The sequence below is a fragment of the Homarus americanus genome, unplaced genomic scaffold (assembly GCF_018991925.1).
Source record: "Homarus americanus isolate GMGI-L3 unplaced genomic scaffold, GMGI_Hamer_2.0 scaffold4896, whole genome shotgun sequence".
NCBI classification, from domain to species: domain Eukaryota; kingdom Metazoa; phylum Arthropoda; class Malacostraca; order Decapoda; family Nephropidae; genus Homarus; species Homarus americanus.
The window spans coordinates 6,990,751-7,009,011 of NW_024749657.1; the positions used below are offsets into that span (position 1 = coordinate 6,990,751).

The window sequence follows — 18,261 nt, forward strand, 5'->3', positions numbered from 1 at the left end:
AGCAGAGGGGTGGTGTGGGTGAGGCAGGGGTGGTGTGGGTCAGGGGGGTGGTATGGGCGGACAGGTACACAGGTGAAGCCCTACAGCCAGGTGAGGATCGTGCTGCTAATATATACACGTGAATATGATAAACAGGTGCTTGCTCAGGTACACACACACACACACACACACACACACACACACACACACACACACACACACACACACACACACACACACACACACACACACACACACACACACACACACACACACACACACACACACACACACACACACACACACACACACACACACACACACACACACACACACACACACACACACACACACACACACACACACACACACACCCCCACACACACCCACACACACACACACACACACACACACACACACACACACACACACACACACACACACACACACACACACACACACACACACACACACACACACACACACACACACTGACTATAACAACATAGTACCTTAATGTCTAATTTTAGTACAGATCAGATAAATTAAATTACACACCTTGAGTAAACACCTCTATTATATTTACTGAGTGGAGTACATGTACACATAGATCATTGCTCCCGTACATGTACACATAGCTCATTACTCCCGTACGTGTACACATGGATCATTACTCCCGTACATGTACACATAGATCATTACTCCCGTACATGTACACATAGATCATTACTCCCGTACATGTACACATAGATCATTACTCCCGTACATGTACACATAGATCATTACTCCCGTACATGTACACGTAGATCACAATATGTGTCATTGCTTACACATTAACGCACACGAATGTACATCCGTCATGCAAGAGTCCCTCAAGGACACGCACATGCACACAGACAAACATGCACCCATGTCAACATACACCATCACTCATAGACTCATGTACACATGAGGCAGCACCAGTGCACGTACATAATCTTATACATTCACATATTTTATGCAAGAGCCTCCAGGCGCACATACGCACACACAAAATACGGACACGCTCACAGACAGTCACTACGTGGTGTGCGAATACACGGATATAAGCGTACATACCTTCCATCGTCATCGTCATGCAAAGGTTTATTGACGTTCTAATACGCACATGCATACTCTCACATCCACATACACACATACACACACACACACACACACACAGCCAAAGACACTACATGATGTACTTAAAACGTACATAAACACACATCCTTCCCTGTCATGTATGGGACATAAGGTTTACTCACACACATACACATACATACATAGAGCCAGCAGACTCACCTTCTCTTGAGGTAGTTGACATTACTTGAGAACGACGCTTTAAAGCTTGAGAAGGAAATTTTGCCGGTTTCAGGAGGACTGCACTCACAGATAGAACCGAGTATGGTGGCGGTGGAGGGGATGTTGCTCCTTCCTTCAGCGGGCCAGGGGGCGGCACAGGGCGGACCCTAAGGGGGGGCACACGGCCAGCACAGGGAGGCGCCTTTCGACCCTGTTTCTTAGGTAACAGAGGAGGAGCTGTTCAGCGGTCAACAGCAGCGGGAGCAGCAGCAGCAGCAGCAAGCGAGTGGCAAAGCGATACAAGAGGGTAGGAGCGGCAGGGTGGTGGTGGTGATGGTGGTGGTGATGATGATGATGATGACAGTGTTGGTGTGATGATGGTGGTGGTGGTGGAGGGTGGTGGTGGTGTTGGTGGTGGTAGAGACGGGTGGTTGTCGCGATGCCTCGGCTGCTACACTAGGCTACACCGCCACCCTGCAAGGAACAACAACACCAGGTTATACTTGGTTACACACACACACACACACAGCTACGCTCTCACTACATTACGCATTGGAAGATATTGTCATTACGAGTTTATAGTTTTACTACTCTGCAGTGTTTATATATATATATATATATATATATATATATATATATATATATATATATATATATATATATATATATATATATATATATATATATATATATATATAAGCACGTGCGCGCTCACACAAGCACACATGTGCAGAATCACAGATTTAAAGCGTGTGGACGTGTGTAAGGCCCGGCAGTAATTACTGCACTGAGGGAGCAACACGACACAGGAGGTGGGCGGGGTCAGCACTCAGGAAGGTGATCAACGACCAGTCCTCGGTGATGTGTGAGGCGGCCAGTGACGGGGAGGTGGCGGCGTCTATTTATTTTGTATTAGTTTACGACTACTGTATGTTGATACAACACGCACTTAAAGACTTAAAATGTTAGAGCTCAGCAATACACTATAACCTCACCATAGCTCAGTAATACACTATAACCTCACCATAGTTTAGTAATACACTATAACCTCACCATAGCTCAGTAACACACTATAACCTCAACATAGCTCAGTAATACACTATAACCTCACCATAGCTCAGTAATACACTATAACCTCACCATAGCTCAGTAATACACTATAACCTCACCATAGCTCAGTAATACACTATAACCTCACCATAGTTCAGTAACACACTATAACCTCACCATAGCTCAGTAATACACTATAACCTCAACATAGCTCAGTAACACACTATAACCTCAACATAGCTCAGTAACACACTATAACCTCACCATAGCTCAGTAATACACTATAACCTCACCATAGCTCAGTAATACACTATAACCTCACCATAGCTCAGTAATACACTATAACCTCAACATAGCTCAGTAACACACTATAACCTCAACATAGCTCAGTAACACACTATAACCTCACCATAGCTCAGTAATACACTATAACCTCACCATAGCTCAGTAATACACTATAACCTCAACATAGCTCAGTAATACACTATAACCTCAACAATAAAACATAAATGCAGCAAAAACTCACCATCAAATATTGTTTTATAAGAAATATCAATGATGTGCCATAGTGTTGGCGTAGTATAGTGACTGGACCAGACCACTCGGGAAATATATATCCTGTACCCACCTGAAGGTTAACTCTTGTCTTCAGGTGTTCGTATGTCAACAACAGCTTAATTAAAGCCCATTATTGCCTCCTACTTCACTCCTATATGATGCTACAGTTGATTTAAGCAAGATAAACACGTCTAGTTATTATTACATTATATATAATCCTTTGAGGACGATGGTTTAAGGTCGTAACTCTCTCTCTCTCTCTCTCTCTCTCTCTCTCTCTCTCTCTCTCTCGTAACACCATAGCTCAGTTTAAGGATGAGAACCTTGGTCGTATTGAACCCCAATGATGGTATCCAGTCCCTAGTGTGTACTCCCAAGCCCAAAACACATCACCGCTATTACGGACTTCGGAGTCGCTTGCTGGAACTATCCCCTGAAGTCTACTGGAACAACTTTAAAGGAAGAAATTGAATATTTTTTTTTTGTCTTTTGGGATATAAGGAACATTTCTGGACCTTATAGAAAGACTGGGTTAAAATATTATGGATTTTGTGAAATATACCGAGATATTTTGAAATCTATTTAATATTGTTGCCTTTTTGGGATCATTTTGTTAAATCTTTTGAAATATATTGAATATTTTGAACGTATTAGAATAACTGTTTATTCTTTTGAGATTATTGAATATGCAAAAGTTATTGGAACAGCAGTGGTATTTCTTTTGGATTCTTGGATATAGTAAACCGCTTGGAAAAAAATATTGTTTATTCTTTCCGAGTTTATTGAGTATGCTGGAGCGCTTTTAACTTCACGTACTTGGCTGGAACGACTCCGCACAGCCCTGGAGCAATTTTATGGCACCAGCGGGAACAACTACACGCAATATACTGGAGCAACTTTGTGTTTCTACAACGAGTTCGTGGCATCTTTTGGGAAGAGTTTTATGTTATTTACTGGAATAAAACACCAGGGGTCTCTGAACGACTCTACTTGTTGCTGGAACATGTCCACGGAACTTTGGGGATGAAAACATAAGGGTCTTTAAATCAACCTCAGACCATCTGCTGATATATCTTCATGGACTCTGCTGGAATATCCCATTAGACTCTGTTGGAATATCCTATTGGACTCTGCTGGTATATCCACGTAGACTGCTGGAACGCCTTAATGAATTCTGCTGGAATACCTTAATAGACTCCGTAGGAATGCCTTCATGGACTCTGCTGGAATATCCTCATAGACTTTGCTGGAAAATCCTATTGGACTCTGCTGGAATATCCTATTGGATTCTACTGGTATATCCTCATGGACTCTGCTGGAACGCTTTATTGGACTCAAATTCAATATCTTTATGGAATTTGCTAGCACGTGTTAATGGACTCTGCTGGAAAATCCTCATGAACTCTGCTGGAAAATCCTCATGGAGCCTGCTGGAAAATCCCCGAGGAATAAAGTAATACAAGAACCATTAACCAAGACCTTCAAAGTCAATACACTGGACACAAACTTCAATTAACTTTTCACTACAAGTCCAAAATACTTTTACGAGACAGTTTGGAACGTGAGCTAGAGCAACAGCATGGAACAATCTGTACAATACTCATGGCAAAACCTCTTGGTACACTAAGAACCTTAATGTTCATGTACACATTTAAGGCCATATTTATCTCAGGTTCATGTACACATTTTTATCATTGTGTGCACATTTTAATCACCATGTACACATTTTAACCCTCACGTACACGTTTTTAATTTTCCTTATGTAAACATCTATTTAGAAAGGTGTACATAGCTTAAGTGGTGTGAGTAATGATATCAATGTTTGTGTACATATCTCACAGGGTATGTACACACCACACTATGTACACATCACAGGCAGTATCTGCACATCTCGGGAAAGTTAGCAAATACGGTACATTAATATAGTAAGCATCCCAGAGTGTGTAGAGCAATATCATTTTTAATCATTATGACACACTTTAAAAAATATCTTTACGGAATTGATCGATAAATTTCAGAATGAACGCTGCGACTCCTGTTATCTCGGTGTCGTTGTCAAAATACTTCATCGTTGTATCATATTGTTTAACACGAAATCGTTAAGATATTTTCTGGAGTGAATAGTTTGTTTATGATTTATTCTGAACTTGTTTCCTAGAATATTGGATCACTGTGGCCTGGAAAACTTGGTGAAAAAAGTTTGTGTAATATCAATTTATTCAAGTAACGAAAGTATTAATTTGGTGTTGGAGAGAGAGAGAGAGAGAGAGAGAGAGAGAGAGAGAGAGAGACTTGTCGGCTAGCGGGTTTCATGTCAATGTTACCAACTAGTGGGTTTTTATATCAGTGTTGCCAACTAGTGGGTTTTATATCAGTGTTGCCAACTAGTGGGTTTTATATCAGTGTTGCCAACTAGTGGGCCTTGAACCAGTGTATTAATTATAAATGCCTATCACAAAGTTGCCAAGTAGTGTTTTTAGTCCCAATATACTCTCCAATAAATGTTCTAAAACTAAAACTAAAACAATAGATAAACTAAACCAACTTACAACAGCTGCCAACTAGTGTTTTTAAACCCACTTGAGTTACCAGTTATTGAATTTAAGTCCAAAATAAACAAAATAATATAATAAACATAAGCTGGTAACTCAGTCCAGCACAGTTGCCAGATACTGTAAGTGTTTTTCAGGTTTAACAGAGTTGCCAATGTACTTATTAAAACAAAAGTATATAAACCTACAGCACAGGATACTTAAAACTGTTGCCAGATGAAGGTTTAAGCTTGATTCTAGTTGCCAGTACATGTTTTAAGGGAAATAATGTGTCAAAGTTACCAATTTGTGTTTTAACGATCAGTTAATGTTTTAAGAACGAATAAAACTACCAGGTGTTGATTTAAGGTTTAAAATGAAACATAAAATCCCAAGATGGGTGTTTTATATACGAGAATAACCCATAAAACTGCACAGATGGTGTTTTATATACTAGAATAAACCATAAAACTGCCATCTAAAGTTTTATCAAACACAGGAAACAAAACACAAACTTGCCAGGTGGTGTTTTACGGACTATAATAAAGCATAAAGATGGGAGCTGGTGTTTTAAGTACCAGAAAAGACCATTAAACCTACAGCTGGTATTTTAAGAACCAAACAAGACAATTAAACCTACAGCTGGTGTTTTAAGAACCAAAAAACACCATTAAACCAACAGCTGGTTTTCTAAGGAGCCGAACTAAGATACAAAGTTACCAGCTGGCGTCTTACGGGTTCAAAAGAAAGTAAAAAAATAAAAACTAAGACCCCAAACAGAGACAGGAGACAGCGATCCACTTACGCCCGCCAGAGGTGTTTGCTTAGGCGTTTACTGGCCATTGTCTGTCCTGGAGTAAAGTTAGAAGGAGTAAATAACATAAAACAAAATAATAAGCTAATATAACTAAAATAACAACAATAACAAAAATATAGCTAAAATAACTCAGAAGAACATAGGTAAAAAAAACTTATAATACTAAAATAACTAAAATATAGCTAAAATAAATTAGTATAATATAGAAAAAATAGCTTAGAATAAAAGCTAATATAACTTAATAATAAAATAAGAAAAAATAGCTTAAAATAACATAGCTAAAATAACTTTGTATAATATAGTGAAGAAGAATTTGATATAGAGTAATGTAATTTAACATAACATAGAGATATATTGAAAGTAATATATTAGTATGAAGTAAAATATCATAGGCAGAATAATTAAGAATAATGAGTCAATATAATGATAATAAAGTAGATTAGTAGTAATCAATAGAGTCAGATATAGTGATATACAGGAATTATATATATCATAGGTATACGATCAGGTGCAGGTGCAATGAGAAGGACAGGTACAGGTTATAAATACAGGTACAGATACAGGTACAGGTGCAGCGAGAAGAACAGGTACAGGTGCAAATACAGGTACAGATACAGGTGCAGCGAGAAGGACAGGTACAAATACAGGTACATCTACAAGTACAGGTACAAATGTAGGTACAGGTACAGGTGCAGCGAGAAGGACAGGTACAGGTACAAATACAGGTACAGATACAAGTACAGGTACAAATGTAGGTACAGGTATAAGTACAGGTACAAGTACAAGTATCGAAGTAAATCCAGGTATATATCTTTTTCATTATGTCCTGAATACAAGTCAACAACAACAAAAACATCATCAACAACAACAACAACAACAAAAACAACAACAAAAACATCATCAACAACAACAACAACAACAACAACAACAACAACAACAACAACAACAACAACAACAACAACAACAACAACAACAACAACAACAACAACAACAAACATAAAACAGCAACAACAACAAAAATAACACAGCAACAACAACAAAAACAGGAATCACCAAGAATGGACCGACAGTTCAGAAGTTCGGTTCGCTTAATAATTCAAGAGGACTCTGTAAGTGTGTGTGTGTGTGTGTGTGTGTGTGTGTGTGGATCGGAAATGTCAGCCCACTATCCACTTCCTGCTATTTGATTGTCTTTGCTTTGTTCAGAAAATTATACCTTTTTTGGGGTTGTTTTTGTTTATTAAGAGTGAACACACACACACACACACACACACACACACACACACACACACACACACACACACACACACACTGGGCCCTATTACCGTCCCCCTTAACCATCCTTAGTGGTGCTTCCCGTTCCAGCGTCTGATTGGATGACCTCCCAGGGCAACTAAAGGGCTGCTTATAGGGTAGTGTAGGGGTGTAGGTTAAGGTCATGGTCAGGGATTGCCAGAGGTCAATGGTGATATCAGAGGTCAATGGTGTAAGGGTGGTGTATTGATGTGGTGGTGTGGTGGTATTATAGTGGTGATGTGGTGGTAGTGGCGGAAATGTGATGGGAGTGTAATGGTTTGGTGGTGTTGTGGTGGTGGATCAGTGCATGGTGGTGATGTGGTGGTGCAGTGGTGAGTGGTGGTATTGGATAGGTGTGGTGGTGGAGTGTGGTGGTGGTAGTGGGGAAATAGTGGTGATGGTGTGAAGGTGGTGAAGGTGTGGTGGTGGTAGTGGGTTGAATGGTGGTGGGTGATGGGTAGAGAGATGCACACCATAAATAATGATGAGACAAATGGGATATGACAGCCCCCAGGAGGAAAGATGAGGTGTAATTGCATACTCTAGCCCCAGCAGGGAGAGAGAGGTACTGTACAGCCCTAGGAGAGAGAGGGTACTGTACCCCCTAGGAGAGAGAGAGAGGCATAGCCTCAGAGAGAGAGAGGCACTGCACAGCCCCCAGGAGGAGAGAGGAGAGAGAGAGGTACTGTACAGCCCCCCAGAGAGAGAGAGAGGGTACTGCAGCCCCCAGGAGAGAGAGGTACTGTACAGCCCCCAGGATAAAGTTAAACATTGGAGCTTGTGGGGCTGTAACACCGTGTAGGGGCATTGGAGGGGTGAGGGGGTGGGGTGGGGGGTGACCGTGGCAAGCTGACCCCCGCAGTAATGCCGTCATCTAGGTCAATTCTCCACGACAGACACTCAGCCAACAAATGTTTTACAGTCGACGGCTCCGTGCAATCTTCGCAAACTGGTTGGGTTCTCCGGGGCCATCAAGTGGTTGTGAGTGGCCAAAGAGGAGCCTTGGCCTGGGCCACCTCTCAGGCAGTCGGAGGTATTTCCGGGACTGGCGCCGTCATGACCTCCAGGACCTTGTTAAGGCAGACAATGGCACGGTGGTGGTGGTGGAGTGGTGGAGGTATGGTTATATAGTGGTGGTGGTGGAGGTGTTGGTGGGGAAGGTGTGTTAGTGGTGATGGTATATTGTGGTGTGGTGTGTTAGTGGTGATGGTATGGTACGGTGGTGGTGGTGGAGTGGTGGAGGTATGGTTATATAGTGGTGGTGGTGGAGGTGTTGGTGGAGAAGGTGTGTTAGTGGTGATGGTATGGTGTGGTGTGGTGTGGTGTGATGGAGGTGTGGTGTGGTGAAGTACAGAATAATGAAGGTGTTATTAAGAGGTATTAATAGTATCTGTTTCATAATGGCGTCAACAGCGCAAATTACATGACAGGACTGAGGTATTGAGCTAATGTTGTTATGGCGTGGAGGGGGGTATGGTAATGGTACTACACACCTCACTCCCTCACCCTCACCTCTCACCCCCATCGCCCACTCACCGCTCACCCCTCATCCCCACTCCCTAATAAGGTCACGGTCAACAGAGGTTTCAAGGTCAACCACCATTTAATAAGTGATGTTATCTTCACCAGTGTGTGTGTGTGTGTGTGTGTGTGTGTTAACCCTCTCACTTTAAAATGTTCTCTCTCCTTCCTTCCATCCTTCTCTCCTCCCCTCTCTGTCCCTCGTTCCTTACCCCTTCACCTCCCCTTTCTCATTCACTCGCTTCATTTCCCATCATTCCTTCCTTTCCACCCTCCCCCCACCTCCCCCCTCTCCCTGTGTGGTAAGGGCGCCTGGCGGGGAGAGATTGTACCACCCATGCAAGACGTAAAACTTCACGGTCGGAGTGAATGAGCCATTCCTCACCACACACTCAACCGCAGGGTCTCTCTCAAAGAGTCTAAGGAGTCTAAGGTCATGTTTTCCTCCTTAACTATATAAATACAGGAGTCTCACTTTCCTTAACTGCTCCCTGTAACCCAAGTAGCCTCTCTTACGAGTTACGGTTGTCACAGTGTATTTAACTGCTTCACTTACGATAAAATGTCTCCTAAAATTGGTTATGGTAGCTTCTCATAGCGTCTGTTTCTCCTTAAATATAAAATAAATATAACAATTCGTCCACAACAAAATATCTCTTTGTTTACCAACACTGATGACGTCATTGATCGTTCATGTGGTCATTAAGTCAACAAGGTAGATAGATAGTTATTAACCCTCGCCTCTCGTATTTACATATTTTTGAGGGACATAAATAATTCAAGAGTGTGTTTGTCATGTATTTGTTGATGGTTTAATACATAGTGATGGTGTTTACATGGGTGTTTGCCTTTTAAAACGTGTGAGTGTGTGTGTGTGTCTGTGTGAGTGTATTTATGTGATCTAGTGTGTGTGTGTATGTGTGTACTGTATACGGATGTAGGTATTTATATAAAGTGCACATAATGAGAGAGAGAGAGAGAGAGAGAGAGAGAGAGAGAGAGAGAGAGAGAGAGAGAGAGAGAGAGAGAGAGAGAGAGAGAGACGTAGACTAGCAATTACTGAGGCACGCGTGACAGACACCTGGCTGGGGTGAGGCAATGAGAGGGGTGGAAGAGGTAGTAAGAGGGGTGGAAGGGGTGGTGAGAGTGGTGGGAGAGGTGGTGAGAGGGGTGGGAGGGGCACTGAGAGGGGTGGGAGAGGTATTGAGAGGAAAGAGAAGGGTAAGGCGAGGAGAGGGTGAAACAGTGAGAGGGAGGAGAATAACAGTGAGAGGGAGGAGAACAAAGTGAGAGGGAGGAGAACAAAGTGAGAGGGAGGGGAACATTGTGAGAGGGAGGGGAACAAAGTGAGAGGGAGGGGAACAACAGTGAGAAGGAGGAGAACAAAGTGAAAGGGAGGAGAACAAAGTGAGAGGGAGGGGAACAAGTAAGAGGGGTTAAGATTACACTCTTAACCACTGGCTATTGTGGGTATTGTCATCCCTCACGTACAAAAGTCATCCACCAGTCAAGTCAAGAATAGCCACTGGAGACTAAATCATATAGTCGTACAGGAAAGAAAATATATTTATAACTTTATTCCCCAAAATAACATAAAAGGTTTAAACACAGAGGATAGTTCAATATGGCCCAGGGTATATCTTTGCTATTGTCTTTAAAGAATTATGTGTTTTATTGTTTTTTTTGTTTTATTTCATGTCTTTTGTTTACTTATTGTGTGTATTTTAAGGTTAATGAAGAATGGATACATACACACACACACACACACACACACACACACACACACACACACACACAGAAAACACACACACAGATATATCAAAAGCCAGTGTGTCCTACTCTACTGGACGCCATGCTGGTGTTCACTCTTTCACGCACATCTCTGTTTCCTGGCTGTCTAAATTCCCTCTTTCCTTCATTTCTCATCCATCCTTCACCCTTGTCTTTTAAACATAGCTTTGGTCTTTGCTGTGTGCGAAATCTAATCCTTTAATATCCTTCTTCGTTTGCCCTCTCTTCTTTAACTCAAACTTCCATCTTATCTCTCTTTCTCTCTTTCTCTCTATTTTTATCTCTTGGCAATTTACTTTCATGTTAAAGCACTTTCTTCTCAACTCCCGCTCCCCACACCTTCTCCTCTCCTCCACAGTACCACACACCCACACACACACACACCAAACTTTCACATCCATTTAGTTCCTATTCTTTGTACTCACCAAAACACACACTATAGTTTCCCTTTGATGAATGCTACAATCAGGTACAATTTACTTTGAATACCTGTGTTCTTTTCGTCAGGGTTTTTAATAGCTGAGAGTTTATGTGTTATTACTCAAATATTCACCTGTATCGAGATCCTTCTGTGACGATTTGTTTTGTTTTCGTTGTATTATTCAGTTGTACCGAGATCCATAACTTTCATTGGTTTTTGATCTTATACGATTTGTTTGTGTATATTGTAATATTCACCTGTATCGAGATCCTTCTGTGACGAATTGCTTTTGTTTACATTCTATTATTCAGTTGCATCAAGAGCCTTAATTCATAATCATATTTTGTGTTGATATCTGCATCGTTTTTTCACCCATTATGTCATTCAGAGCCAAAAATATTCCCTATAATAATTTTTCCCCTAACTGATGGTAAATAAACACATCTAGGGTAAAGTTTCAATGCAATTTAGGTGTAAATGTCGACGTTATTTCTAAGGTTTAGTTCAAGAGAGCCATAAATTGTGATCTCATATCTCAATTTACCAGAAAAACTCAATGCGTGAGTGTGATTTGTGTGTGTGTGTGTGTGTGTGTGTGTGTGTCAGCTCTCGATCTGAAAGTTTAAGCGTCCCTTCCCTTCCTTCTCTCTCTCTCTCTCTCTCTCTCTCTCTCTCTCTCTCTCTTGAATATCTAGTGTGTGGGCAGGTGACTCGATGAACCCCTCACCCTGAGCTACGGAGTGCGACACGTATATTGTGGTTAAGAAATTAGTTTACCTCCGCGGTGTTGTATTATTTCTGCTGTACCTTCATTAGGGTTCTTCACCTACTGTGTTTGTTTGTGGTCATTTGGGTGGGTGGAGGGTGTGTGTGTGTGTGTGTGTGTGTGTGTGTGTGTGTGTGTGTGTGTGTGTGTGTGTGTGTGTGTGTGTGTGTGTGTGTGAAATGCAGCTCATGATGTAGATACAGTATAACCTAAACTATCACAGTATTAGGACCAGTGGGGACGCCTCAGTTATGTCAAGTCTGCTTGGCCCACACGCACACACCCCCTACACACCTACACACACACACACACACACACACACACACACACATACACACACACACACACACACAGTTATAGTTACAGTGTGGCTTAGTGGTGTGTCAGTGATGCACACAGAAGCAATATATATATATATATATATATATATATATATATATATATATATATATATATATATATATATATATATATATATATATATATATATATATATATTACCTACTTACAAGAGCACATACTTAAGAAAGATGTTAATATTGATTAAAGCTATGAACAAGAACTAGTTATAAAACGTACTTACAAGAGCACACAAGTATAAGTAGGAAGAAACTTACTTGAGAAAGGTGTTAGTGGTCAGTGAGTCGGGTGGTGGGGGCAGTAGGGAGCAAGAAGACTGGGGAAGCAATACACTCGCGGCTCTGTCAGGGAGAGAGACATGCACTTGTGAGTTATACCTGCAGAAAAATACATTCAGTTATTTTTGTGAATTTCCCTTGGTGTGTGTGTGTGTGTGTGTGTGTGTGTGTGTGTGTGTGTGTGTGTCTGTGTGTGTTCAGTATCGTTGTTGACGTTATAATGTCACCCATTATCATCATCATCATCAGCTCCTACAAATAACACATGGAAAATGATTTAATTAAGTCATCCCTACAATAGAAAACGAACGAGAAAGAAAACGAAACACAACATATCCCATTTTCTATAATAAATAAATAAATAAATCCTTTTTACTATAGAAATAAATAGTTTAATCCAACACTAACAAATAAATTAGATGTTAAAATAAAAGTTTATTGTATGGTAAAGGTATGAGTCTACCTGTGTGAGTTATTTTTACCTGTGAGTGTTGTGTGTTGGTGATGGTGCGTGTGGGGAAGTGTGTTGGTGATGGTGCAAGGTTGTATTTCTGTTGACACTTTCACCCCAAATCCAGGCCACTCTTGGAAACCTTCCTTTCTTTTTCTCCTTTCCTTTGTCTTTCTCCTTCTTCCTCTCCGTATTCTCGCCTCCACTCACTCACAACAAGCGCCACTCACCACCACTCAACTCTCACTATTACACTCACACACCCACGCTCACCATCTCGATTCAGAACACGTCCCACTCACTACCCACTCCCTTCAATAGTCCTGGAGTCACGTAGGATGGGTGAGAGGGGGGTGAGAGGGAGGGGAGAAGGGTGTGACGTCCCTGGGGTGAAGTAAACAGAGAGAGAGAGAGAGAGAGAGAGAGAGAGAGAGAGAGAGAGAGAGAGAGAGAGAGAGAGAGAGAGAGAGAGAGAGAGAGAGAGAGAGAGAGAGAGAGAGAGAGAGAGAGAGAGAGAGAGAGAGAGAGAGAGAGACGCAAAAAAATAGATAAATAAATAGATAGATAGATAGATAGATAGATAACACATACATCACCACATCCCGCCCACATCTCAACAACCACACTACCAGCTGACCATCAACCCTCTCCCCTCCTTGAAGGTTGACCTCCAAAATACAAGGTTCACTCTATCAATCATTCATATGTAAAGAAAATACCTCAGTGATTTTTATATGAAGATCTTGGAAGAGATTTTTGTAGTTGTATTTGGGATTTGGGGGTTGTTGTTGTTGTTGTTGTTGTTGTTGTTGTTGTTGTTGTTGTTGTTGTTGTTGTTGTTGTTGTTGTTGTTGTTGCTGTTGTTGTTGGTTGTTGCTTGTTGTTGTTGTTGTTGTTGTTGTTGTTGTTGCTGTTGTTGTTGCTGTTGTTGTTGTTGCTGTTGTTGTTGTTGTTGTTGTTGTTGTTGTTGTTGTTGTTGTTGCTGTTGTTGTTGTTGTTGTTGTTGTTGTTGTTGTTGTTGTTGTTGTTGTTTGTTGTTGTTGTTGCTGTTGTTGTTGCTTGCTTGCCGTTGCTGCTGTTGTTGCTGTTGCTTTCGTTGTTGCTGCTTGCTTGCTGTTGTTGTTGTTGTTGCTGTTTTGCTGGTTGTCATTGTTTTCGACGTTATTGCCGTTGTTGCTTGCTTGTTACTGTTTTGCTCGTTGCTGTTGGGTTGTTGTTGCTCCATTATTATTATTATTATTATATATTTTCTGTTTTTTTTTCATAAATTTGAATTTTGTGTAAAAATTAACAAGATGTAATTTTCGCAAATCTTGGAAAAAAAATTACGCTTCGTCGATTAGGTAATAATCCAGAGGAGAAATTTTTGGAACCCTTAATTTTTTTCTTCCTAACCTCAGTCTTTAGAAAAAAAATCCAAACTAAATTTTTTTTTCACGAAACACTAATTATTTTATTATTTACATGTAAGATTTTTATGTAAAAGACCAAAAAATAATAAAAAATAATAATAAAAATATATTTGTAATTTTCAGGTGTACGTTCATATATAAACTCGTATATATCTTATAACTACAAATTTCTTTCCAGATATATAAAAATTTCCTGATGCATTATAGGGAAGACAATTATCATACGAAATTATACGAAATTATACGAAGCCTCAAAGATTATATCAATATTCGTAGAGTCAGAAAAATAAAACATATTACTGTAGTATTACATTAGGTCAAATTACATCAGGTTCAGTCAAGCGTTGGAGAAGACAGACAGATTAAAACAGATGAAATTAGACGGAAAGACAGACGGATTCCCAGATGAGGACAGAGAGAGGTGGACAGGTGGACAGGAAGAGAATCGGGAGAAGAGACAGGCATAGAGACGGGTTAGATAGACAGATGATAAAGAAGTAAGAAAGTGGTATATTGTTGTCCCTAAATCCCTGACACCCTCCCTGACTCCCTGACACCTTCCCTACCTCCCTGACACCTTCCCTGGCTCCCTGACACCTTCTCTGACTCCCTGACACCTTCCCTACCTCTGACACCCTCCCTGACTCCCTGACACTTCCCTACCTCTCGACACCTTCCTCCCTGACCTTCCTGACTCCTGACACCTTCCTGACTCCTGACACCTTCCCTGACTCCCTGACACACCTCCTGACACCCTTTCCTACCTCCCTTACACCCTCTCCTTATATCCAGAACACATTGAAGGAGGGCGGAGAGAAGAGAGAAGGAGATAATACACAGTAGAAAGAAGGAGGGAAGAGGAGAGGAAAGGAGCAGGGTGAATAAGGGAGGATAAGGAAGGGGAGAGGGAAGAAAAGAGAAAGAAAGAGAGAGAGGAGAAGAGGAGGAAAGGGAGATGGAAGACGAAGGAGTGACATTTGGATGGAACCTAAACTACAGGTGCATCCATTAGTATGTACACCTTTTCCCCACACTCTCCTTCCTTCCCATATACCTCCTTCCTTCCCCACACACCTCCTTCCCTCCACACACTCTCCTTCCTCTTCTCCACCTCTTCCCTCCCACCTCCTTCCCTCCCACACACTCTCCTTCCCTCCTCCACACACCTCTTCCGTCCCCCTCTCCTTCCTTCCACACTCTCCCCCCTCCCCACACACTCTCCTTCCTTCTCACACACTCTCCTTCCCTCCCCACCTCTCCTTCCCCCACACTCTCCTTCCTTCCCACACTCTCCTTCCCTCCTACCTCTCCTTCCCTCCCACACACTGTCCTTCCCTCTTACTAACTCCTCTTCCCTCCCTCTCCTTCCCCTACCACACATCTCCCTTCCCTCCCTACACTCCTCTTCCATCCCCACACCTCTCCTTCCCTCCCACCTGTCCTTCCCTCCCCACCTCCTTCCCTCCCCCTCTCCTTCCCTCCCTACCTGTCCTTCCCTCCCCACACACTCTCCTTCCCTCCCCTCTCCTTCCCTCCTACCTCTCCTTCCCTCCCAATCTCTCCTTCCTCCCACACTTCTCTCCTTCCGTCCCACACACTCTCCTTCCTTCTCACCTCTCCTTCCCTCCCTACACACTGTCCTTCCCTCCACACTCTCTTTCCCTCCCACCTCCTACTTCCTTCTACACACTGTACCCTCCCACACCTCTCCTTCCATCCCACCTCCTTCCCTCCCACACACTCTCCTTCACCCACATTAACCTCTTCTATAAGTAAGTATTAATTAATGAGTGTGAAAATAACTGAGTGTGGTACAGTTCTATAGTGTTACAGTGTGGTACATAAGTATAGTTTCATGTGGTAGAAATAGTACAGTGGGTATAGTCTAGTACAATGTGGTATATTACAGTACAGTGGTAAAGTTCAGTGCGATACAGTGACAGTGCAGTAGGGTGTTGTGTGTTAGTGTAATTAAACGTGGGTTATTAAGTCGTAGAGTTTATGGTTATGTTGAGTGTTATTGTAATTAAACTTGGTTGATAAGTCCGTGAGTTTTATCATCAGAGTACAGGAGGTTGAATAATAATAATAATAATGATAATAATAATGATAATAATAATAATAATAATAATAATAATAATAATAATAATAATAATAATATGATAATAATAATAATAATAATATATAATAATAATAATAATAATAATAATAATAATAATAATAATAATAATAATATATAATAATCATTCATATAACTCAGAACACATTAAAACTTCTTTCAGTAAAATAACAGTAAGTTATCGGAAGTTCTTCATACAGAGAACATATTTATTACTTCCGGGTTGTCGTATTTTGTCTGAGCATTAACTGATTAAATACCTGAGTGTATATTTCCATGTTATAATCCAGTGGAGAAATAGCAGTGAACAAATTAGTTATTCTTGGTCTGTGTTGCATCAAGGTTGCACACACACACACACACACACACACACACACACACACACACACACACACACACTCTCTCTCTTTTTTTTGGCTGCCAATATACAAAAAAATCAGATTTTTCTAAAAAGTTAAGTTTACACCATGTCACATGTCAAATGAGTGTTCAAACATTACATTCATGTCACCTGGGATTACCTGGGGTCACCAAGGGTTATCTGAGGTCAACTGAAGTCAACTAGATTCAATTTATACCACTTGGGGTCACTAGGCGTCAGCTGAGCCTAACTAGGTCATTTAAGGTCATTGCGGTCACGTGAAGCCAATTGAATCTTGTTGGTCCTAGAGAGTCTTAGTGCAATAACGAAGCTCTTTCTTATGTACTGTCTTTATTGCTCTCTCTCTCTCTTCTTCTCTCTCTCTTCTCTCTCTCTCTCTCTCTCTCTGTGTGTGTGTGTGTGTGTACATCATGTGCATAGGTTTGTTTATGTATGTGCATGTGCGTATATGTTATGTATGTGTACTCGTATGTATGTATTCGTGTATGTGAAGTATGTGTGTATAATATATAATGTATGTGTATGCATTTAAGTGCACATTTATGAGTGTATGTATACACTTCACACACACGCACATAACCCCGCCTTAATGGATATACGGAGCCACATAACACACAAGAATAAGAGCCGCTGTAACGAGGTTCACACACTCCTGCACTACCATAACAACCTTTACTGGGAGAGACAATAGCTCCATACAGTTATGACTCACAATTCACCCCAACCAATCATGTCTCTGGCTACTAATCACAGAGCAAATCTACAATCATTCTAATCCGATTTAGACCATGGCTGTTCCTACCCAATCACCCCCCACCTTCCTTCCTTCCTCCACACCTTCCCTTCCTTCTCCACCCACCTTCCTTCCTTCTCCACCCACCTACCCTTCTTTCTCCACCCCTTCCTTCTTCTCCACCCACCTTCCTTCCTTCTCCACCCACCTTCCCTTCCTTCTCCACCCACCTTCCCTTCCTTCTCCACCCACCTTCCTTCCTTTCACTCACCTCCTTCTTTCTCCACCCACCTTTCCTTCCTTCTCCACCCTTTCCTTCCTTCTCCACCCACCTTCCTTCCTTCTCCACCCACCTTCCTTCTTCTCCACCCACCTTTCCTTCCTTCTCCACCCACCTTTCCTTCCTTCTCCACCCACCTTCCTTCCTTCTCCACCCTTCCTTCTTTCTCCACCCACCTTTCCTTCCTTCTCCCTAC

At 41.5% G+C, this 18,261-nt stretch overlaps 1 protein-coding gene across 6 annotated transcripts in view; it reads right to left on the reverse strand.

Annotated features, from left to right (window-relative positions):
• LOC121853599 (synapsin-like) overlaps positions 1-12,755 on the reverse strand; it is a 70,056-nt gene extending 57,301 nt beyond the window's left edge. For all 6 annotated transcript variants that reach the window (XM_042347851.1, XM_042347850.1, XM_042347846.1 and 3 more), the window contains exons 1-2: positions 12,668-12,755; positions 1,300-1,773 (exon numbers count right to left, since the gene is read on the reverse strand). The gene's annotated coding sequence lies outside the window, so the exon portion shown is untranslated. The remainder of the gene's footprint in view (positions 1-1,299; positions 1,774-12,667) is intronic.
• Positions 12,756-18,261: the final 5,506 nt, after the last annotated feature.